This window comes from Rhincodon typus, chromosome 14, assembly GCF_021869965.1.
Source record: "Rhincodon typus isolate 14 chromosome 14, sRhiTyp1.1, whole genome shotgun sequence".
In the NCBI taxonomy this organism is placed as follows: Eukaryota; Metazoa; Chordata; class Chondrichthyes; order Orectolobiformes; family Rhincodontidae; genus Rhincodon; species Rhincodon typus.
The window spans coordinates 11,083,744-11,108,697 of NC_063345.1; the positions used below are offsets into that span (position 1 = coordinate 11,083,744).

The 24,954-nt window shown below is 40.9% G+C and overlaps 1 protein-coding gene across 1 annotated transcript in view; it reads left to right on the forward strand.

Moving 5' to 3' along the window:
* il1rapl2 (interleukin 1 receptor accessory protein-like 2) overlaps positions 1-24,954 on the forward strand; it is a 469,746-nt gene that overhangs the window by 374,714 nt on the left and 70,078 nt on the right. The window lies entirely within an intron of this gene.

The following is a 24,954-nucleotide window of genomic DNA, read 5'->3' on the forward strand; positions in this document are numbered from 1 at the left end:
ATTACTTGTTACTTTGGTTAGACCCTCGGCATGTGGCTCTTATACCTATCACGTTATTCCAGCCATTTAGTTTATCTCCAGCACTATCTTATTTTTAATTTTTTTTGTAAATATCTGTCTGCCTCAAATAATCAGATTACAGGTCATCCCTTCACTTGCTATTCAGCTGTTGACACTTTACTCACACCATCTGTATGATCTTTTGATCTCTCTGCCTATAAATTCTGTGCCTGTGTGCTGCTCTTCACTTCACCTGACAAAGGAGCAGTTGAAAGCTTGCGATTTCAAATAAACCTGTTGAACTATAATCTAGTGCTGTGTGACTTCTGACCACATACTGAATCAGGTCATGATACCGAAAAGACTGACTGACCGAGTTTTTATTAAACCCTTCACAAAATATCCAAACCCCTTGTGCCAGTAGTTTGAAATCCAAAAATATACTATCATATATATCAGACATCTTCCATCACACTATCTAAATGTACCTCTTTTATTTTATTGGGAACTGTTTATGCCATCTAATTCCACCATTCATGCTGTTTAGCTAAGATTTCCTCAGTGTTATTTAATGGTTACTGAAGAAGATGGCTGGAGGCTAAAATGAACAAAGTTATCCTTAACTATGATACTTATCAGTAAATGATTTCAGAACAAAGTATCCAGCGTACTTTCAGATGTCACATGGTTGCATACAAGATGCTACCTCAGCAACTAACTTCAACATCTGAAGAGAAACCCTGGCATTGGTATAAGACATCATTCCAGCTCAGCAGGAACAAATTGCTCAGTTATCAGAGGAGATCTATTAAGAAGTATTTTTGGTGTAAAAGCAACGAGGGCTAAAAGTAGACTCTCACCAGCAACAAACAAAATGGAGTTAAGTAAAACTGCAGCAAACAGCAGCAGGGGAGAAATTGATTTCTCTAACTTTTCACCGCGATCAATATCTCAACAAGACTTTGCAAATAATAGAAGGTGGATAAAGCAAGCATCTCCCTGAGTTCCATTTCCCAGTGAAAACAATAGAAATGCATTGCACTTTGCTATTCCAGAGCAATTCAATCTGTGACTTACCATGTATTTTACTAATGTCAATATTACTAGCCCTCTTTAAATTCAAATTGACTCCACTCCATGATCTCAATGAGCAACCATGGGAACGCCACTTCTGACCGTTGGAACAGTGGCACACAAGAATGTTGAGCCAGCAGCAATTTACTGGTATGGTACCAGGAATGAAGGAATTTGGTTTTGCAGACAGATTGGAGAAACTAGGATTTCAATCCCCAGAACAGTAACGTTTAATGGGAGATTAAATCAGCGTGTTCAGAAATAATGAAGGGTTTGATAGGGTAAGTAGGACAAAAACTATTTCCACTGACTGAAGGGATGCTAACCAGTGAATATAGATTTAAAAACAGTGTGGGACATGAGGAAATATTAGTTCATGTGGCAATTTCTGATGATCTGCAATGTGCTGCCTGAAAGTGGAAACAGATTCGATAGTAACATTGAAAACAAATTGTATAAATACTTCAAAAGAAAATATTTTCAAGGCATTGGGGAAAGATTAGTGGAGTGGGATTCATTTTTATACACGGAAACAGTAGAGGCATGTGGTGTTCTGCCTGTTCTGGAGTCCGATTGCAAGTGGACTGCAATTGGAACATGGTACAGGACAATTTAAAGAACTGTTCATATGGTATGGGAAGTGTTTGTATGTCAGATCTTAAATAATACTCCTTTATGAGATTGTGTTCATAAATACAAACATTCATAACATAAAAACAAAGCAGGAGTAGGCCATTCAGCCCCTCGAGACTGCTCCACCATTCAATATAATCATGGTTGATCATCAAGCTCAATATCCTACCCCTGCTCTCCCCACTCACCCCCATATCCCTTGATCCCATACAACACAAGAACTATATCTACCTCCTTATTATAAGCTGAATGTTCATAATTCAGGGACCCCTTGTATGTTTAATGAATTACCTGGGCAATATTGTGGATACTAAATAAACAGAATGCTCCTGCTGACTTGGTCCACCTCTGTGATCTCTCCAGGGAGGCACTGCTGAGGACAGGTGGCCAGCAGAAGGTTTCCTTGTCCATGTTTAAGCTGAAGCCATGAGACTTTGTGGGATCCAGAGTCAATGTTGAGGACTCCGAGAGCAATTCCCTTAATGCCATTGGAAGGGGACACGAAAAGATATGAAATGTAGATCTGGAGGTGGTGCAAATGAAAGAAAGAAGAAAGTGATCAGTCTGAGAAAATGAGGATAGGACTTCCTGTCTAAATTTGTTCCATTCGGAGTTGAAGCTGGAAGAATGGACTGTGACTGCATGGAAGATGAAGTGCTGTTTGTCAAGCACCTAAAGGTGGTACTCCTCTCCAGGTTGCCCCATTGCATCCTCGACTGCATCCCAGTTCCCAGTGCCCACACCCACTCCCACCACCTGCCACACACCCTCTTGTCTTGGCCAAGAAAATGGAAGGGCCCCCAAATGGCCATTAAATGGTTTAGAGGCAACCAGTTCTCCTCTTGGTGGACTCTTTCCTCTGTCCTTCCCTCCCTGGCAACAATTTAGTTAGGGAAAAACAAAAATCTAGCATCACAGGTCCCTTGTGGTACAATTGTAATGTCCCTACCTTTGATCTAGGAGTCCCAGGTTCAAATCCTACTTGCTGTGAAGTTGTATAATAACATCTCTGAGCAGCTTGACTAGAAAATTAAAAAAAGGCACCTTGTATACTTGAGCCCCGCGTTTATAGTTATGTCAAATGTTTTTGATGTCAGTAGCCTAGTAACAACCTGCTTGAAAAAGAGCATCATATACAAAAGAATTATCGCGCTGACCTTTCAGCAAAATGAAGTTAAGGGTGTTCTGTGAGACGTTTTGGATTCTATATTGTGTGCAAGTTGGATTGTTGTTCGATTATAAATTTGTTTTCTTATGAGTCATTTGATCAGTCATCCTTCTGAAATCTAATTTTAAACTTACAGTCACATGTGATGATAATAATTTTATTGAATAACACCTAATTCTTAATCCTCTGCCCTGGACTTTCCCCCAATATTTGGCAGTGGCTTTATTGTGATGTGTCAGATAGGAAAAGTATTTTCACCCAGAGGGTGATCAGGGTCTGGAATGCACTGCCTGGGACAGTTGTTGAGGCAGGAACTGTCATAAGCTTTAAAAAGTACTTGGATGAGCAATTGAAGTGTCAGAGCATTCAAGGCTATAGGCCCAGTGTAGGAAAGTAGGACTAGTGTAGGTTGTAGTGCATTCTTAGTGGTACAGACTCAAAGGCCGAATGGCCTCTTCAGTGCTGTGTGATTCAATGATGCTATGCATGGCTGACTTGCTTAAGGCCCCATATTATTTGCTGCTATGAAAATCCAAGCAAATACCTGAAATACTTCTTTGTCATTATAAATAAGTCTTGCTTTATTATGATCTGCTGTGCTGATATCCTCGGACATTCACTAAAATGTAGTATTCTGTAATGTGTCTCAGAGATATCGAGATTGAAATTATGATTAACGCTGAAATGAGTGCTATTAAAATTTAGATTGAAATTATTTTTTTCTTTGATGTGTCGGTGTTAATGATTAATTGGATTTTGGTTTTAGCTGGGGGTTGCCAGAATGGATTGCCTTAATAATGTGGAGTCTCTTAAAAAAATGCTAAAGTTAAATATTCATCAAAAAGTCCATCCATATTGTTCTGACTGTCAGTTTTCATGCTCGGTAGCAATAAGTCACATTTATGTAAAGCCTTTAACATTTTCAGCTTCCTAAGGTGCTATTGAACAATGCTGCATAGGAATGATGTCTGTCCATAGTTGGAGCAGAATTAGACACCTAGCCAAAGGTATCACATGAAGAGACTCTGCTGAGATCTTTGAGGTTATGAAGGGAACATTGAAATAAGGAGAATTTATAGCGTTTGGGGCAAAGCTGTTGAAGATTGAATTAGCAAGGTGGACTGCTGGGGCAAATGACACAGGAAGGCAGAGGTGAAAGAGCAAAGGGCTGGGATTCAGTGCAAAAGGAAAAAGGTGGGGTTTACTCATGATGAGATGTTTGAGCTGGGAACAACGGTGTTGGATTCAGTGCTTTGGTGGACAGGGAGCCGCATGATTAATGCCCAAAGGAAAGAGCACTACCCATTGTAGAAATCTGTGTTTGTTGAAGGCACCATTGAAGGTAGATGAAGATGGAATGAGTATCTAAGTGGAACTGAGTGTGAAAGCTGGGATGAGGGTTTCACCAGCAGTCTGAAGAGGTAAGAAAAGAGCAGACCGACATTGCACAGGCATGAAAAGACAAAAAGTTTTGAAGTTCAGTTCAACGCCAGAAAGGGTGAGCACTGTTGGGCCCAGCCAGGAAGCAAGTAAAGTTAGAGAATAGGGGTGATGTCCAGTGCCTTCCACCCATGGTGAGTTCAGAGGGTTGGGGGGAGACATTTAATATGGGTAGGGACTCTGCCACCTTTCTGATTACCCTGCGGCTTCACCATCAGTTGAGGTGCTTAAGTGTTTGCTTAAAGCTCAGCTAAGTGCTTCATCCCACCACCGCTGGTATGATGCCAGTAGTGGGCCGAGAATACACCCCCATGTGGGCAACAAGACTGCTAGCTGTCAGAGGGGTTCGGGTGAGGTTGTTTGGGGATGGGAAGAGGGCCCGGCCTACTTTGTTTCAGAGGTACTGACTGAGGGACCCAAGATTGGGAAAGTGAAGGCCAGCTGATTGTTACCCTCTGGCTAATCCATCTCTGCCCCATCCATGAAGACTTCTCTCGCCATCACTCACCTCCCCCTGGCCTAGGATCCTTAGGTGGGGTACCATTCCGGCAGCAGTTGCCACCTCCCTGATAGCACTGCCATCGAAAAGAGCTGCTGGACTCTGATTGGCAGGCTGCTCTAGCCACATTAGACTTTAGCCCTGAAAACAAAACAATACTGAAGATCACAGCGGGTCATGCAGCTGCCAGGGAGAGAAAGCAAGCTCGCATTTCGAGTCGAGATGACTGTTCATCAGAGCTCTGAAGAGTTGTCCAGACTTGAAACGCTGTCTTGCTTTCTCTCCACGGATGCTGCCTGACCCGTTGTGGTCTCCAGCACTTTTTGTTTGCAGTACAGATTCCAGCATCTGGAGGCGATGGCCTTGTGGCACTATTGCTGGACTGTTAATCCAGAGACTCAGATAATGTTCTGGGGACCCAGGTTTGAATTCCACCACTGCAGATGGTGGAATTTGAATTCAATAAATATTTGGAATTAAGAATCTAATGATGACCATGACCCATTGTTGGAAAAACCTATCTGGTTCGCTAATGTCCTTAGGAAATTAAGGAAAGTCCTTATTAAGTCCTGAGGAAACTGCCATCCTTACCTCGTCTGGATTACATGTGCCTCCAGACCCGCAGCAATGCGGTTGACTCGTAACTGCCCTTTGGGCAATCAGGGATTGGCAATAAATGCTGACCTAGCCAGGAACACCCTCATCCCTTGAATGCATTTTTTTTAAAAATCTGCAGTAATTTGCTTCAACTGAGACTTTAGCCCACTTGGTGCTCATCACAACTATAAGGATGTTGGCAGTCAAGATCCCACACATTGGCACATGGTGCCACCCAGAGTGTGGAATTACACCTTGGAACTAAACGGGATAACATTGCTCATGAAGAGAAATCAAGTGATTGTCCCTCATCTGTGTTCTAACACCAGATAAAGCCATAAGGACAGAGTTTTGCAAGAGATTGTGAGAAAAGCATTAAATCCCACAGGATAGAAGATTAAAGTCTAAGCCTTGGAAAATAAACTCCCTACCATAGTTCACATTAATAAATTTCTTTGCTTGACATGGATGAAAAATGGTAGGTGGTTAAAGATCCGAACCATGGGACACTCCATGATATGTATGTTACTGTCATTCTTTCTAAACTGCAAGTTAATACAAAAATACAGCAATGGATTCCTGAAAACAGCATCTCAGATTCAATCAATTAAGTTGCTCTTCTTTGACAAGGTGTGCAGTCATCTTACAGAGTAACAAAGGTAAACGTGAAATGTTTTGGAAGATTCTTTTTCAAGAATTCACTTTCAGAATGTAGCATTGCTCCCAAGGGTGGCACTTACTGCCCATCTCAAGGAGGAATGCGTGGCTCGCTATAGGTCTCTTCAAAGGGCAGTTGGGAGTCACATCAACCAGTAGAGTGTGGGGCTGGAACCAGATGAAGACCAGATCATGTGAGAATGTTAGATTTTCTTCCTTAAAACACATTATTGTGCCGGTTAGGATCTTACTTCAGTCCTAGATCTTTACAATTCTCTTAAAAACTTGTCCATGGAATGTTGGTATCACAATGTAGACCAGCATTTTATGCTCATCCTTAATTGTCCATAGGGCAGTTCAGAATAAATGATATTGCAGTGGGCCAGGAGTCACATGTCGGCTAGACCAGGTTAAAGAAGGCAGAAACAGAGTTAACGTTTCAGGTCCGGTGACCCTTCAGTTCTGAGGAAGGGTCACTAGACCTGAAACGTTAACTTGTTTTTTTCCTTCACAGATGCTGCCAGACCTGCTGAGCTTTTCCAGCAACTTTGTTTTTGCTCCTGATTTACAGCATCCGCAGTTCTTTTGGTTTTTATTAAGGAAGGCAGAATTCCTTCCTTAAAGGACACATTTTTATTTATGACAATTGAGAGTGGAGCATCAGGAGACCTTTTTAATTCCAGATTCTTATTGAATTCAAATTTCACCATAACACTAGACCTGATGATACCGTGGTTCGATTTGTACTTGTGTCCTTTGGATTATTCGTCCAGGCATCAAAAGCAGAAAACCTTGTAAATGCTCAGCAGGTCTAGCAGCATCTGTGGACAGAGAAGCAGAGGGATGATCCCAGCAAGACTCAAGTGAATAAGTTGTGGGCCAATGTGGATCTGAGGTAACGCAAGTGGACAGTAGAACCGCTGCAGCAATCTTCCCGGTGACAGCCAATCAAGACACTGCTTGTGGACCCAAGTTACCAATTGGAGCCTCAGTTTTAAAGCTGCACATGAAAGATCACAATTTCAACTGGTACAGGAGTTGAAACCATGCTGCTGGCTACACTCCACATTGCACTACCATCAACGGAGCTAGCTGACATCCAGAAAATCATTCAGGGGGCACCAGGGGCATCTTACCTTGGTAACACCATGGATAGGAGTGTCCACACCTGATGCAGCAAGGGGGAGCCTCCTTATTGAGGTATGGGATGATTATTTGGATAGAAATAATGTGCACGGGTATGGTGGGGGGAATGAGCAGAAAATTGGCAGTACATAATGATGCTCATTTGCAGGGCTGGTGCAGACACGATGGGCTGAATTGCCTCCTTCTCTGCCAATAGCACTTCAGTGATTCTGTGAAGCCTGACCCTGAGCCAATTAAAACCCTCTTAGTACTAAATGTCTGTACAGCTTGTCGCCAGATTGGTGCAGCCTCCCCATCAATTCTTTCACCAGGCAGGGAAATCACGGGACAATGGCCAATTCTGACCCTTTGCTCTGTTGCTTTCTCCCCAAGATGGGGTATTTTGACCATTTTTCTGCTTACATTTAAGTTTTCTCATATCTCCTGTACTTGTTTTTTGTTATTCGTCCAAGTATTTGTGAGACTACTGGTAGAGTGACCTAAACACTACGTTAACAAATTCCTAAAGTAAATCACAAAGTCAATTCATGGAAAAGTTTTTAGGAACCATACAAAAAAAACTTTGGCAAAGAGTCAAAAAAACGAAAATGATGAGCTGCAATCCTGATACGACACTGATTCTGACCAAATATGAGTTTTTCTATCATAACAAAAACAGGATTTGCTAGAACAACTCAGCAGCTCTGGCACCATCTGTGGAGAGAAAGCAGAGTTAACATTTTAAGTCTAGTGACCCTTCTTCTGATCTGTTTTTGTTTCAAATTTCCAGTACCTGCTGTTCTTTGTTTCTTTTGGGGGATTTTTTTTAGGTTCTTTTCATCTTTTTTATTGTATTGTCGGGGGCTTTTGTGCTTGTTTTATGAGTTTTTTTTTGTTTTTTTTATTATTATATGAGTTTCTCTATCATAAACTCGACTCCTCCCATTTCTTTATCCAAGGATGCGTTCTCTGAAGATTTTTTTCCTTTCTTCCATGTAAAAGGCAAATGTAACTTCCAGATCAATAGAATAGAATAGAGAAGCCTTTATCACCATGTGTACTCAAACGAATGCAGTGAAAAGTTTGTAATGTCACCTCACGGAACCATCTTAGGTGCAAGGGTGCAAGTAAAGATACTTGAAGAGTTGTCACAAAATTGAAATTGTGAAAAAAATGTTTAGCATGGGAATACAGAGTTTTAATCAATACTTTTGAACTCAATACTTTTTTTTGTTTCAAAGGTGCGAGTGATGTCTTTTTGAGCCCGGTCACTTTCAGACTTTGTGTTATTGCATGTGCAGTAATTTAGAAAGGCCATCTTGTGCCTGCATTGCAACTTAGAGAGAACATTATTGCAACTTAGAGAGATTTCAGATATTACCTTCTACATCATAGTTCAGCAGCTGTCCTGGCATAATTCACAACTTTCTTCTAACTTAGAGATTCAGCCATCTGTCTTATGAAAGTTCATTGATGTGTTCATTGACGACCGAGTGTGGCAGCAAGGACCCTTGCAAAACTGGAATCAATGTGTATCACAGAGCAAACTCTCTGGCGGTTGGAGTCATACCTGACACTAATTGGTTTCACTGGGAGACGAGTTCCTCCAGCTCTTACTCGGAAGGAAAAGAAGTGTCCTTTAATTTTTTGCATTGCTTGAGGTTTGTTAACATAAGGCTCCCACCTTAAGTCAAATCTACAATTATGAGTATCTGGATCCCATCATTTGGTTTACAAATCATTTTGCGCTTGTCAACTTTTTTAAGTAGCTTTGTTTTTCAAGTTCTCATTATACAGATATTAACCTAGGGATCACTATTATACAAATAAAGGAGCAGGAATTGTCTTTTCTTCATAACACTCAGATCAGTTCATTTGTCAGCTAGAAGGAAGGGTTAAAAGAATTCTGGTGCAGAAGGAGAACCAATACACATTTATTGTACTGGCAATTGTGTATCTAAATTCCAGCTAACAATTGCATTCAGCTATTGCGAGATTCATTTAATTCACAATTTTCTGCTGTTATGTTCAGGACCAATAGCTCTTAACAAGACATGAGGCCACCATAGACTAGAATCCCCAACAGTGTAGAAGCAGGCCACACTGACCCTCAAAAGAGCATCCCACCCTATCTCTGTAACAGCAAGAACTGCAGATGCTGGAGTCAGAGATAACACAGTGTGGAGGGGGAGGAACACAGCAGGCCAGGCAGCATCAGAGGAACAGGAAAGCTGATGTTCGGGTCGGGACCCGTCTTCAGAAAAATCCTCCAGCTCCACACTTCATTATCTCTATCTCTGTAACATTGCATTTCCCATGGCTAATCCACCTAACCTACACACCCATGAACACTATGGACAATTTAGAGTGGCCAGTCCACCTAACCTGCATATTTTTGGGCTGCAGGAAGAAACCACAGCATCCGAAGGAAAACCATGCAGACACGGAGAGAACGTGCAAACTCCACACGGACAGTTGCCCAAGGGTGGCATCGAATCCAGGTCTCTGGCGCTATGAGCCACTGTGCTGCCTTCAAATCTTACAGTAATTGATGGAAGGAATTGCATCACAAAATTTCATAGTTTCAAGTTGTTACTGTAACCAAGTAAATTAAAATCAACATAGATAAAACACTACTTAATAAGCAACTGACACACTAAACTAGAGATTACCTCACCATTAAGTAATTAACTAAAAATACATTACCATGATTTTTAGCATTATCTTGTGCTCTCTGCAGATAGCCTTCTAAAGTAGGTCCCATACTTCCGGCTTTCTAGCAAGCTCCCTTTCTTCCCACACCAGGCAAGTCAAGTTGACTTCAAACCACCAAGCCCACTTTAACAACTCTTAGCTCTTAAATCTCAATAGGCCTCATCTGTTTTGTCTTCTTTCGGGACCAGAAATTGAACCTTACAAGCAAGTTATTCTCACAATTGTAGCTTCACTGCCTCACCACCCAACAGTGTTTCTATCTGTCATGCAGAATTGTCTATGATTTTCTCACCACTCTTTCTTGCTTATTCTGTTCGTTCCTTAAATTAAGAGAGACAGTTTAAAACATGACCATTTTAAAACATCTTACATCTGTAATACTGCATTCCACTGCTATTGCACTTGAAAGTTTGAAAGATTTCCAACCTGCGAACAGTTTTTATTTGTGATAAAATAATCAAGTCAACAGCATGTGAACAAAATGTGCTTGAATTCATTTGAAACACATATCCAGTTGCTTGAATCCATGGTAGAGAATGTCAGACATTGGTGTTGCAAGAAAGGAGTTTGCTTAAGTCCCACTTTTATCATTTGAATTGGATTGAAAACTGCCATCCAACTAACGTAACAGACTGCAATAACTCACCAAAGCAGCTTGAAGTCATTCAGTTTGCACCCAGCTGATGTAATGTAAATCATTCTGCTGTGAATGATGATATATTTGCATACAACAAGCCTGCAGTCATAGTTCATACAGAAAAACCGAACGTGAAAGCTGACTCAAAGTATGGAAGATTCCAGTGCTAACCTTTGCAGTGGTTTTATCTGTCTAATCTGAAATTGCAGGCAGAAGAGGTTTTTTTCAAGAGCTGAGACCACAGGCTTGGATTGAGGCAGTAAGAGCAAAATATTTTTTATCGGGTCACATTATATATCAGGGTGCTGCAGTAATTTTCACTCACTGCTCGTTGGGGGAGAAAAACAGCAGAATAAAATACAGTCACAACAATAATCTGAGCAAATTCTGAAATCTTCTGCAGTAAGTGGAGGGTCACAATGTTCATTTGCTGTACAATCATACTTTGCACCTCATCCTGGACAGAAGGGCAATCAGTCCTATCAAGTCTCATTGTCAGAGCACAGGAATGCCTGACAAAATAGTCTGTGGTGAGAAATTTGATTGAATTGTGCCAGGATGTTTTCCCAGCTAGAAATTGCATTAATTTTGCTCTGAGAGTGAAAAGTAACTTAAATCTGCTCCCTTGAGATAGTAAGTGGCTCTCAAGAACAGATTACTTTCAGCACTCAACATCAAGGGAGCACTTTCGCCCACAAGTTTCCCTGCAAATCAACAGTGTCTGGACTTGCAACGGGACCACTATTCCTTCACCGTTGCTGGGTCACAATCCTGGAATTTGGCTCCTAACAGGATTGTGGATGTCCCCACTTTAGATAAACTGCAGAGAGTCATGTTATGATGGGGAATGGCCGAACCCCTCCAACAATTAAACTAAACCACAAGCCCAAATCTGTTATGACAGGAATAGGAGTTCCCCTCTAATAATTACCCCCTAAACACCCAAAGAAGCTCATCTTTCCCGTCATAATCTGTTAAGAGGAAGAAAATGCCTGATCTCCACTTTACAAGTAACGAGAAAATCTATTGACTTAACCCAACAATGAACAAATTAACAAAATTACTAACAAACCGAATAAATCCCCCCAGATTATTAACAACTTCCTAAATGGTCTAAATTCTACTGGAATGTTGTTTAAATAAAGACAAGTCCCACTCATATAAACCCAATCAATAAAGCAATAAATTATAACTTAATCTCTCCAAGTTTGCACAGACAGTCTTCTGGAATATTCTGTCATCTCCAGTCTCTTCACAAAAGCCTTTCCTTCCATTAATTCAGCTGTCAGGGATGTTTTATCTCAATAATTTCTTCAGTGAAGACCTTGAGCTAAAATACCGTGGTACCTTTGATTGATTAAATGGGCTTTCTCTGAGAGCTGAATGGTGCTAACTGGGTAGGTGGCCGTTGTCTCTCCCTTTCAGATGATAGTTGGCTGTCTCCATTTTACCAAATGTCTTCATCTCATATACCTGTAATGACATAATCAAATTCTTATATAATATGATTGGTTTCAGTTTGTCAACACCATGAGATTTAAATTCAATTTGATTTCTGTATTTAGGTGCTTCATTTAAATTAATTGGCCGAATTCAAACTCGTTGTCACAACATCAAAACAAGACTGCTGTTTTGACTGCTTTTTTATTACACTAGTTTCACTTTTTCAGGCTGTCTGCACTGGCAACTTCAGCTGCTACTCACAGACCCATTTTTTTAAATTTCTAAGTACAGACAAAGCATGAAACCCTTAAAGGAACCATACGTTTTAGCTTCCTACCTTCCACTGCAGAACTACTCTACCCAACTTCATAACAACTAGGAGGGTGACTCACCAGCACCTTCTTAAGGGAAATGCAATGTCAACATTCTATGAACAAATCTGTTTTTTGCAATTATACAGATACAACTGAAACCATTATTCAGAAAGCATTTCTGACCATAAGGAATAAGTCATGCATTTAATATTATTTCACAATAAGCTTGAATATTCCTCATCACAAAAAACGATCCCAAATTTGTGCAGTTAATCCAATGGGCTATCCTCACATCTTCCCATTGTCTCTTGATTCAAACTATCTGATTGTGGTTGAATGTTTTAACTAAGTTGTCAGTTTTCTGTGTGATTAACATGTGAATAATTCAGAAGTTTCATTAATGCTAATTTCTTAGCACAAAATAGGTTTGAAAGTTGAAGCACACATTTGAGTCCTGGGGTTTCCATCTGCATTAATTGCAAATGGAAGAAATTTACAATTATTTTCTGGTGAAATATACCTGTACATGCTGACCTATGGTGTTCCAAGGAGAGAGCGGCACAGTGTTTAACACTGCTGCCTCACAGCACCAGGGACCCGAGGTCGACTCTAGCCTCGGGTGACCGCCTGTATGGAGATTGCATGTTCTCTCCGCATCTGCGTGCGTTTCCACTGGTGCTCTGGTTTCTTCCCATAGTCCAAAGATGAGCAGGTTAAGTGGATCAGCCATGCTAAATTGTCCATAGTGCCCAGGGATGTGTAGGTTAGGTAGGTTACCCATGATAAATTTGGAGTCATGGGGATTGGGTGGAATGGGCTTTGGAGGGTTGCTGCAGACTTGATGGACTGAATGGCCTCTTTCTGCACTAGGAATTCCATGAGATCTGACAAATCCCTGAAGCCTAAGGACTGTGTGTATTGTATTCAATGATTATCTCGACTCGATGCCACTATGCATTTCCTGGGGCATTGGAGAAACGACAGCACCAACTATGCACCCACCCCAAATCCAGGAACCTCTGTCCGGGCCGAGTAGATTTGGGGAATGACTAAATATGCACTCTGTTAACTACACAAACTGGCATATTAAATATACTCGATGTAATGTCCAAAGTGAATGTCAGTGAATCAGTGAGTGAGTGCCTTGGTACTTGGTGAGCTGGATAGCATGTATAAGTTGGTAAGAGAGTTAGGTGGGCTAATGGGTATTTGGGTCTGGGATCGTGCCAGTCTGGGGTAGTCACACAGAAGGTGAATAGTCAAGCCATGTAAGTGAGGAATCAGGGTGTAGTTAGGTGGCCAGAGGGGCAGCAGTCAGGGATATTCAAGTGCCATCAGCAGATTATTGAAGGAGTTTGTTGTGTTCGGAGGTAGTCCTGCGGGCTGAGTCAGATTGAACTTCTGAGGAAAGTTCTGAGGAAGGGTCACCGGACCCAAAACGTTAACTGTGTTTTTTTTCCCTTCACAGATGCTGCCAGACCTGCTGGGCTTTTCCAGCAACTTTGTTTTTGTTCCTGATTTACAGCATCCGCAGTTCTTTCATTTTTTTTTAAAGAATATGTGTTGATGATTAAGGAAAGAAGGTTTAAAATAAAAGTGGGAAGAGCTGGAAAAACTCAGCAGGTCTGACAGCATCTGTGAAAAGAGAAACAGAGTTCATGTTTCAGATGCAGGAAGTGGACAGAAGGAGTGATATAGTCTTTCCAAACCTCCAGATAGACACTGAATACCCAGAGGAAGCAGGCTAAAATAATTCCATGAAGGTCAGTATCCTGTCACCAAGTCATTCTTTATTTACATATGCATAGAACAGGACACTGACCTAACTAGTTCAGAGCTGGCTCCTAGACTGAGCACAGCCCCTGAAACTCCTGTTTATATCTGTCAGCCAGGGCTCCCTAATTGGACCAGGTTAACAACCCCAATCAGGGAACTCCTATTCCATGAGGTCCACCTGGCTGACCTCATTAGAATAGAAACACAGACTATTGCCATGAGTATCATTTCTGTTCCCATGCAAGCCATCCATACAGAACTATCAGTTGCCATCATCTCTGTGGATGCCTGTGTTAAAGGGGCATGAGGGTTCTTACAGGGGCTAAACGATGCATTCCAACCCTTATGATGCCCATAAAATGCCACCTGATGATGTTGAAAAATCACCATTCAATCTCATACTGTCAGTCACCAGCTCTGGCACTGACACTGTGGACCTAAGGGTGCAGCAGGGAGACAGGATCTGCATGCAGATGGTGAGAAACCAGACACATAGGCACACACTCTGGGCACAGGGCAAGGATAGCACAGCTGGCACATTCAGCTGGCCAGATTTGAGGTTGCACATGGGTTTCTGCTGTAGGGGACTCAGACAGGGATTGTGATATGTGTGGTATACTGAGGAAAGACGGTGATATGCACAATAAAATGCATAATGCATTGACAGTAGTGCAAAAAGTCCTATGGGTACCATCAAAGAGCATGTATTGGCTAGACACTTGACTTTGTGGTGAGCTTCAAGCTCATACTTTCCCAGCAGGGACATGTAGGCCATCTCTGTGATGGCATTAGCAGACCCCATCAGATGGTCAATATCACAGTTTCCATCATAATCCAAGTGGTAGCCACCCAACATGGTATATGATTAAGAGGTCAGCCAGCTGGACCTCAAAGCATATGAATTCCTTGATTGGGGCTGTTAATCTGGTCCAATCAGGGAGCCCTGGCTGACAGATAAAAAGGGAAGGCAGTATTGAAGTCAAGGACAGTTCACATGTAAATAAAGGATGATCTGGTGACAGAATACTGGCCTCTGTGGAGTTACATCACATGGGAATGCCCCAACAGCAGCTCAGACAGAGAACTTGCACTTTCAATTCACTGCTATAATGGCCATGGATACAAGTTCTCATCAAGGGGTTTGCAAACTCTCACTGAAGACCAGGAATCTGTCCTCCAAATGAACTACGAGGATAGCTGAGTTAATCCCCTGAAGGAGAGCTGAGAAATGCTTCTTAAACACTTTGGGTGGATAATGTCTCTCTCTCCTCACTGCGTGTTCCCTTGTTCCCTTCCCCTTTGTCTCTGCTTATTCTCCCTGTTTACAGTTTACCTGCCTAAAGGGTGAGAACTACTTTAGCACCAAAGACTGGGAGCAAGTGGCCAGACCAGAAACATTGAAGACAGACCCAGTGCCTTCACCGTGCATATTATCACACCCTCTTGATTTCACCAGCTTTAAATCACACTTGAAAACTCTCTGGAATTCGACAACATCAGACCGAGCTAGTATAAATTAACCAGTAACTAACTTGAAAGTAGTTAATGATCTCTTTAAATAGCATTAATAGCAATAGGGGAGGCAATGGCCTGATGGTATTATTGCAAGATGATTAATCCAGAGATCCAGATAATGTTTTGGAGACCTGTGTTTGAATGCTACCATAGCAGATTGTTGAGTTTGAATTCAATAGAAATCACGAATTAGGAGTCTAATGGGGACCGTGAAATCTTTGCTGATTGTTCAGGTAAAACCCATCTGGTTCATTAATGTCGTTTAGTGAAGGAAACTGCCATCCTTATCTGATCTGGCCTACATGTGACTCGAGACCCGCAGTAATGTGGTTAACTCTTAACTGCCAACTGGGCAATTAGGGATGGGCAGGAAAGGCTTACCTAACCAGTGAAATCCATACCCTGAGAATGAATGAAATAAACAGCTCTTATTTAGTGACCTGTGTATAAGAGAGAGTCTCATAGATGTCAAGTCAGTTTCATTCTGACTGATGCTACCAGCTGCCTACTTGGTATAGCTCCACATTATTCTTCAAATGCTGGTGCTAATGCTATCTGGCAGAGGGCAGTCTGGCTATCTGTGCCAATTTTACACCCAAGGTGACTCTCATAGCGCTGAAAATACAAGTGCTGTATAGCCAAATTTTGTGGCTCCATTTTTCTTGTATCATTCTCAATACGTAGCTAGGGGGAAATGGTGACATAGTAGTGACATCACCGGGCTGCAAATCCAGAGATCAGGACCAATACTTTGGAGATATAAATCTAACCAATAACTAATCTGGAATTGAAAGCTCGCCTCAGAATAGTAACCATGACAATGATGAGCAATTGTGATAATGAAAAGCCCTTCTGGTTGATGACTGTCCTTTAGGGAAGGAAATCTGCCATCTTTACCTTGTCTGACTTACATGTGACTCCAGATCCACAGCAATGTGGTTGCTTTAACTGCCCTCTGAAATGGTGTACTAAGCTACTGAGCTCAAGGGCAATTTTGAGGTGGACTACAAATGCTGATCTTTCCAGTGGAGCCCACATCTCATGAAAAACAATTGGAGCATGATCCCAAACTTGCTCATGGTCTCCACTCTCTATTTGATCTCACTTACCCTGGCACATCATCTCAATTAAAGTTTTCTCCCAGCCACGCTCGTGTTGTTGGTAATGGACGTAAAGTCAGACTTGATGACCCAAGTAGGTCAACCCATGATTCTTATTGAATGGCACAGTGAGCTCAAGGGACAGCCTTGTATTCTATCCCTGATGTTTCTGCTGACCCTGCAGAATGGCTGTGTAACTATGCTCATGTTAGTAAAATGCTGTCATATGTCAATTTAAGTCAAGCAGAGTCAGTGCACCAAACTAAAGCCCAACTCAGTGTCCCTGGCTCAGATTCTACTGCAAGGGACATGGGTTATTTGTATTGTGTATCCTTGCCCACTGCCATGCTTAGGTATGTTGTAAACAGTTACAGCTCTGAGAAGTCTGCAGTAATTGCTGTAACATTGCAAATAATGACGATTACAGTCACCAGCAGGAGATGTGAGAGCTGAATGGCCTCCACCCTGTCCCGATCTTCTCCTATATTGATCTTTCAACACTGCTGGCAGAAATCATACAAGGCTGTTTGCTCTTCTGTATCGTATATTTTTGCCACTTCTCCAAATCATTAACAACTACATCTTGGAGAACAGTATAATGGTAAGTAAGGTATTAGTGTAAAAGGAAGGACTCAGTGTATAGTTAGCAGCCAATCTGAATGTGTTCATTTCCCTTTAATCAAAGTTTGTGAGATTAAAGGATTTGCATTGTGTCGGTAAAATGTCAATGACCTCTGCTTAAATAAAATCAAAAGCTTAATAAAGAGAATTAAATTGATAAGCTGTCCACCAATGCTTTCATTTTGGAGTAATTAAAAACTGATATTTTCACAGCGTGTTCGGCTAATTCGTTTGAAGTGCATTCCACTGTCCGTTCCACCACACAACATCATCTGAAAGTCTAAGATTGCTCCCTCTGCATTTTATCTGCTGCATAAGTTAATCATTTCCTTAATCACATATTTAACAGTCACCATCATATAGTTGAGGAAGCTTTGGCATTATTGTGCTTTCAGATCCCTTAAAAATCTGAGCAATGATCCCCGATCCCATTGGAAGAGGTGATTTGTATTGCCCAGAACCATAACAAGAAAATTATATCGGAATTACACTAATCAATAACAGGAGAAAGTGATTTGAAAGGTGGACATTTCAAGCCCAGCTGGCATCAGGGATTAAGATTTATTCATTTACTATCTGATGGTTTGAACCGGCTTGAGAATTTTGGGATAAAGTTAACTCTGTTGATTACTTGAAACTGCCAATATATTTCTCGTTGTCCACAAATGCAATTCCACACCTCCACAGATTCATCACTTGTTTTAGGATGTTATAAGAGAGCAGGTTTTACCTTTTCGGAAGGGTTAAAGTTTTACAGCACAGAAATAGGCCATTCAGCCCAAAGGGTCTGTGCTGGTGTGTCTGCTCCACACAATGTTCATTGTATACCTCTTTGCCTCACCCTGGCAGCCAGTCTATTTATTCCTTTCTTTCTCATGTATTTGCCTGAACCATTCCATGTATAATCACTGTTTGGGTCAAGAGTATTTTTCCTGAACTTATAAAATCATAGGATGATACAGCACAGAAAGAGGCCATTTGGTTCCATGTCACTGTGTCAGCTCTCTGGTAGAGCAAGCCAATAATCCTTTTCTCCTTCCCCATCATTTTCCCATTTTTTATTCCCTTCATGTGTTGTTCCAGTTTGCAGTTGAAAACTACTATTGCACCAGCTTCTGCTATCATTTCAGACTGCACCATCCAGATCATGACAACTGGGTGTTAAAAAAAAAATTCTTCTCATCTTTTTTAGAGTGAATCAATCTGCATCCTCTGCCTATCACACTTCTCAGAGTTAAATGTTTCTATCGAAGATGTTTAGTTTAGAGCTGACCATAAGACCATAAGAAATAAGGACCATGTTAGGCCATTTACCCCTCAAGCCTCCTCCACCATTCAATTGGACCATGGCTGATCTGACATTCCTCACATCCTTTTTCTTGCCCTCTCTCCATAAACTTCGATTCCCTTACTGTTTAAGAATCTATCTATCTCAGCCTTAAATACGTACAAGGACTCTGCCACCATAGCCCTCTGTGTCAAGGAGTTCCAAAGACTCACAACCCTCTGAGCTGAGAAATTCCTCCTTATCTCAGTCTTAATATGGAGCCTCTTTATTCAGAGATTATGCTTTCTGGTCTTAGGCTCTCCAATGTGGGGAAACATCCTCTCAGCATTTACCCTGTCAAGCCACTTCAGAATCTTGTATGACTCAATGAAATCACCTCTCATTCTTCTAAACTCCGGTGAGTACAGTCCCAACCTGCTTAATCTTTGCTCATAAGACAATCCTCCAAATCAGGGATCATCCTACAGGAACTTCTCTGAACTGCCTCCACTAAATCAATACTTGTCTTTGAATAAAGAGACCATAACTGGTCACAGTACTCCAGATGTGGTCTCACCAGCACCCTGTATAGTTGCAGTAAGATGTCCCTACTTTTATATTCAAACCTACTTGAAATAAAGTTCAACATTCCATTAACCTTTCAGATTACCTGCTGCACCTGTGTGCTAGCTTTCTATGTTTCATGTACAAGCACACCCATTTCCCTTTGTGTTGCAGCTTTTCTTCGTTTTAATAATACTCTATTCTTTTGGTCTCCAAAATGAACCAATTTACTTTTTCCAACATTATACTCCATTTGCCAACTTTGTTTGCATGACTATTTAACTTGTCAATATCTTGCTGTAAACTGTTGCATCCCCTTTGCAAATTGCCGTTCCACCTATTTTTGTGTCATTTGTAAATTTTGCTACAGTACATCTGATTCTTTCCTCCTTAATAGATGTTGTGAACAGTTGTGGTCCCAGCACTGATCCCTGTGGAACCCCACTGGTCACAGATCACCTTGAAAAAGAATCCCATCTCCCTATTCATTATTTCCTGTCCATCAGCCAATTCTCTATCCAAGCCAATTTATGATCTCCAACGCCATGGGCTCATGTCTTATGATTTATTCTTTTGTGATAAACCACAGCATAAATATTTTTAAAAGCTCCGCATTGCAATATTTTATAATACAAATATTGCTGCACAGTATGTGTGATATGCAGTTGCTTTGTGAATGGATGAATGCAAGACACCAGGTGAATGTTCTTATGGAATGAACTCCTGATTACAACTGGGCTATTGAATGAAGGAAGAGGTTGGAAAAATCAATGCAGGCTATTCTTTCAACCTTGACTAATGGAAGAGCAGAGATTGAACCCTTATTGCGCATCCTGGAAAATGGTGCTTGTCACAACATAATTAGCCATAGTTCATAAGGTACATAGGCATCTCCCTCTGTTAGAGAGACAAGTAGTTAATTAATGTGGAATCAGGAAGTTTAGAGCAGTTATATAAATACTTCAAATATGTCTTCACAGTAGAGGGCACAAATATCATTCCAAACAATGCAAAATAACTAAGGGAGAAAAGGAGGGGATAGATACAATAACTGTCATTACAGAATATGTACTAGGAAAACATATGGGCTAAAGGTCACTTAGACCTTAATAGGTTACATCGAAGGCAGTAATTACAGAGATTTGTAAAGTTACTGGTAGTAATCTCGCAGTCATCCTTTGATGCAGGAGAAGCCCCAGAGGACTGGAAGACTGTCAATGTAACACCCTTATTCAAAAAAGGAAGTAGAGAAAGAGCAAGTAACTATAGGAGAGTTATCTTTGCATTTTTCGTTGGGAAAATATTTGAAACTTATTTTAAATTATAAAAGATGTAATAACAGACAATTTAGAAATACATAATATAATCAAGCAGAGTGTGAATGGCTTTGTAACAGGGAAATCATGACTAACAAATGCTTTAGAGTTCTTTGAGTAGGTAACAAGAACGGTAGATAAAGGGGAACCAATAGACATAATATTTGCATTTCCAAAAGGCATTTAATAGAGTCATAGAGATGTACAGCATGGAAACAGATCCTTCAGTCCAACGCATCCATGACAACCAGATATCCTAAATTAATGTAGTCCCATTTACCAGCATTTAGCTCATATCCCTCTAAACCCTCCCTAATCATGAAACCATTCAGATGCCTTTTAAATGTTCTAATTGTACCAGCCTCCACCACTTCCTCTGGCAGCTCATTCCACATAAGCACCATCCTTTGCATGAAAATGTTGCCCCTTATATCCCTTTAAGTTTTTCCCTCTCACCTTAAACCTTTGCCCTCCCGTTTTGGATTTCCCTATCCTGAGAAAAAGACCTTGACTATTCACCCTATTCATGCCCCTCATGATTTTTATAAACCTCTATTAGGTCACCCCTCAGCCTCCAATGCTCCAAGGAAAATAAGGTATCGCACATAAGCCTAATTAATAAGACAAGAGCCCAGGGTGCTACAGGCGGTATATTAGAATGGATAGAGGATTGGTTAGTAAATAGAAGACAGAGAGTTGGGATATAGAGGGCATTTTTGGGATAGCAACCTCTAACTAGTGTATTGCCACTGAGATCAGTGCTGGAACCAAAATTATTTACAATATATATTAATGACTTGGATAACCAAAGTGAGTGTACTATAGCCATGTTTGTGGATGACACAGAAATATCACAAATAGTGAAGATGAATCAAGGGCTGTACAGAGGGATAGAGATAGGTTAAGTAAGTGGGCAAAAACTTGGCAGAGGCAAGTGATACTATTTTAGTTTCGGAAACTTGGTCAGCATGGACAAGTTGGTCCAAGGTTCTGTTTCTGTGTTATAAGACTCTATGACTCTATAATGTGGACAAATGTGGCAAACTTTAGCAGGAAAAATAGAATAGCTGAATATTGTTTAAATAGAGAAAGACTGCAGAAAGCTGCAGCACAGAAGTATTTACCAGACCTGCATGAATCACAAAAAGCTAGCATCCAAGTTCAGCAGGTAATAGGGAAGGCAAATTAAATATTGGCATTTATTTCAAACAGAATGGAGATTAAAGCAGGGAGGTTTTGCTGAAACTATATGAGGCACCAGGCAGATCACAGCTGAAATATTGTGAACAGTTTGAGCTCCCTTATCTAAGGAAAGCTATTTTGTTATCGGGGGTGGTCCAGAGAAGGTTGATCCTAGAACTGATCCTTTCCAATTGTGTGTAAAGGAAACAGATAACAGATTAGAAATGCAGTTTGCTCTGAAAGGATCACTTATAATGTATAAACATTACCACATGATTCAGCTCACTACAGTGAAAATATTTTGCACTTCTTGGGCTCACAGTATGATGCACCTTTGACATCTTAATATAGCGCAGATGATGCAGATCAGTGAGTAATGTTTGGATAGTACTTGTGTCCTATACTGACATTCTGAAGACTCTCACAATAATTTTGAGCATTGATAGATACAAGTGTGGAGTGGGTGTAGACAATAACATGGAAAGTCAAAGATAAATCGGATGACACAATAATGTAAACTCAGACCAACAGTCTCCTATACTCCTAACCCTTTCCACATTCCTGGTTACTGAAGTGTTCAATTTTAAGATGCTCCATTGGTAAATGATCATGGCAGTAATGGGTACCACATTGTATTGACACTATAAATGCAATGTTGTCGGCAACACTGTCGTAACATAATTGTGGACATTCTGTAAAGAGTGCTTATGGTGCAGTGGTAATGCCTCTAACTCTGAACCAGGAGGCCTGGGTTCAAGTTCCACCTGCTCCAGCGATGTATAACAAAATCTGCACTCAGATAGAAATATAACCAGGTGATCAGCAAAATGAACATCAAGTACTAAATAATAGAAGGATTCCACAAGTATGCAGTATATAAATAAACACAATACATTGCAAAATGTAAATCTTTTTAATCTATTGGATGAACATAAGAGGTCTGTTGCGCTCTGCAATTTGTATTAAAGTCCATCAATCATGTTGTCAAATTGAGTTCATTACATTCTCAGTTATTTACATGCTGTTGATGAGTTTTATAAACCTTCTAGTTTATTTGTTCTATATCTTATTTGCACAGAGGTGTCTTTTCTCCTTAATTCCATCATGTATTTACTTTTGTGTGGCTGAGGCAAAAAAATGATGGCAATGGGATGAGGTGGGATTTCAATGTGGGCAACAAAGTGTAGACAGGAGGAAAACATTCAGTTTTTTTTAAATTATGTCAGAACTTTTTCAGTACGAGTCACCTTGGATCATAGAATTGTAACAGTGCAGCAGGAAGCCACTTGACCTTTCGTGCCTGCACCAGCAGTCCCTCTCAGTGCTTGTTTCTGAACGCTTTTCAGCTTGTTCCCATACTCTTCAGGGAGTCTACAATTCTCAACGGGCAATACATGTTCAACAATTGGGCTTATGTCACTGTTTGAGGTCAGAAATCACACCACACCAGGTAACAGTCCAACAGGTTTATTTGAAAACACAAGATTCCAGAGCCTTATTCCTTCTTCAGGTTTTAGTGAGAGGAGTAGTATCAGACACAGAATTTATAAGTAAAAGATTAAAGGGTCACACCACTGGTGTGGATGTACTAAGCAAACCTAAGATACTGTTAAACTTTATCAGTTAGAAGGTTTTAAATGATTAATATGTATATGTAAATTCCCGAATTCCTTTGAAGTCACTGTCCTGAGAGAACTAAACGTTTTATCAGTGTAAAGAAGAGACACAATGTTCCCTCCTAGTGGGGGAACACTACAGCAGTCAAGGACATTCGGCCTCAAATCTCCGGGTAAACATCCTCCAAGGTGGACTTTGAGATACACAACAACGTAGAGTCGCTGACCACAGGCTGATTGCTAAGTTCGGTACCCATGAGGACGGCCTCAAACGGGATCTGGGGTTCAAGTCGCACTGTATGTGACCTCAACCTCATTCTCACACATGCATACACACGCGCATGCACACACACACACACACACACAAACACACGTGAATCTATGGGGTGAATTTGTATTTGCAGATACATTCTATTTTGTTCAAAAAACACACAATTTATAGACAGTCAGTCAATGTGGCGTTTTATAAATTCCAACTTTAGAAATAAAACCATTCTGAATCCAAACCAAAACACAAATAGATTCAAAATAAGGCCTCACACCTAACATGCATTGTCTAACCTAAAATGTCACCTTTTCTTTACACTTCTTTACACTGATAAAACCTTTAGTTCTCTCAGGACAGTGACTTCAATAGAATTCCAGGCTTTACATATACATATTAATCATTTAAAACCTTCTAACTGATTAAAGATTTAACAGTATTTTAGGTTTGTTTAGTACATCCTCACCAGTGGTGTGGCCATTTGATCTTTTGCTTATAAATTCTGTGTCTGATACGATCTCTCTCACTAACACCTGAAGAAGGAGCGAGCGTCCAAAAGCTTGTGTTTTCAAATAAACCTGTTGGACTATAACCTGGGGCCGTGTGATTTCTGACCTTGTCCACCCCAGTCCAACACCGGCACGTCCGCATCATCACTGTTTGAGATGTGTTCTTAATCTTGAGAAGGGGGCAGTGAAGCGATTAGAATTTGGGGTAGATAATAGCATCACACTTGTCCTGTCTTTGCCAGGAACATGTACCATGTGGGGAGGGAGATTGACTAACTGTAAGCACTTACCTGCTTTGCCCACAAAAAATGTGACAGGAGACTGGTGGAGCCTCATGGTCTAGCCCCCCCGACTGATGGCAGAACTGCTGCATTCTCTCCTGTTTCCCAGGCTCAGAAACCTTGTCGATATTTCCCTCATCAACCTCTTCAGAGATATTATTTCACACCTCAGGAGCAGGTGAGGCATGACCCCCAGGCCTCCTGGTTCAGAGTTAGGGACACTACCATTGTGCCACATGAGACCGAACAGAAAGGTTGTAACCTGTGGCATTAACTGGATAACACCAGCCCAGAGCGAATGTTCAGTGTGCCCAGTATGGAAATGTTTCTTTTTCACACAGTACAGCTGGAAACTGATGAAACACGTTGTGGATCAAATCCCAGGCTCCATTAAGCCAACCTCAACAGGCATCTTGACAACAAGGCTGTATATCCAGACTGCTGCTTGCACCTATTGCAAAATGATATCAACATTTGATATTATATTTCACATGAGGGCAGAAAAAGCAGTATTTCCAGATTATGGTTTGCAATACTGTGGGGTACTGACTCAAATTGTCAAATATTGGATCAGATTAGAAATTACAAGACTGAAATTGATTAATCCAATTTTCTTTGAAGGTTCCCCATTGAATTGTGT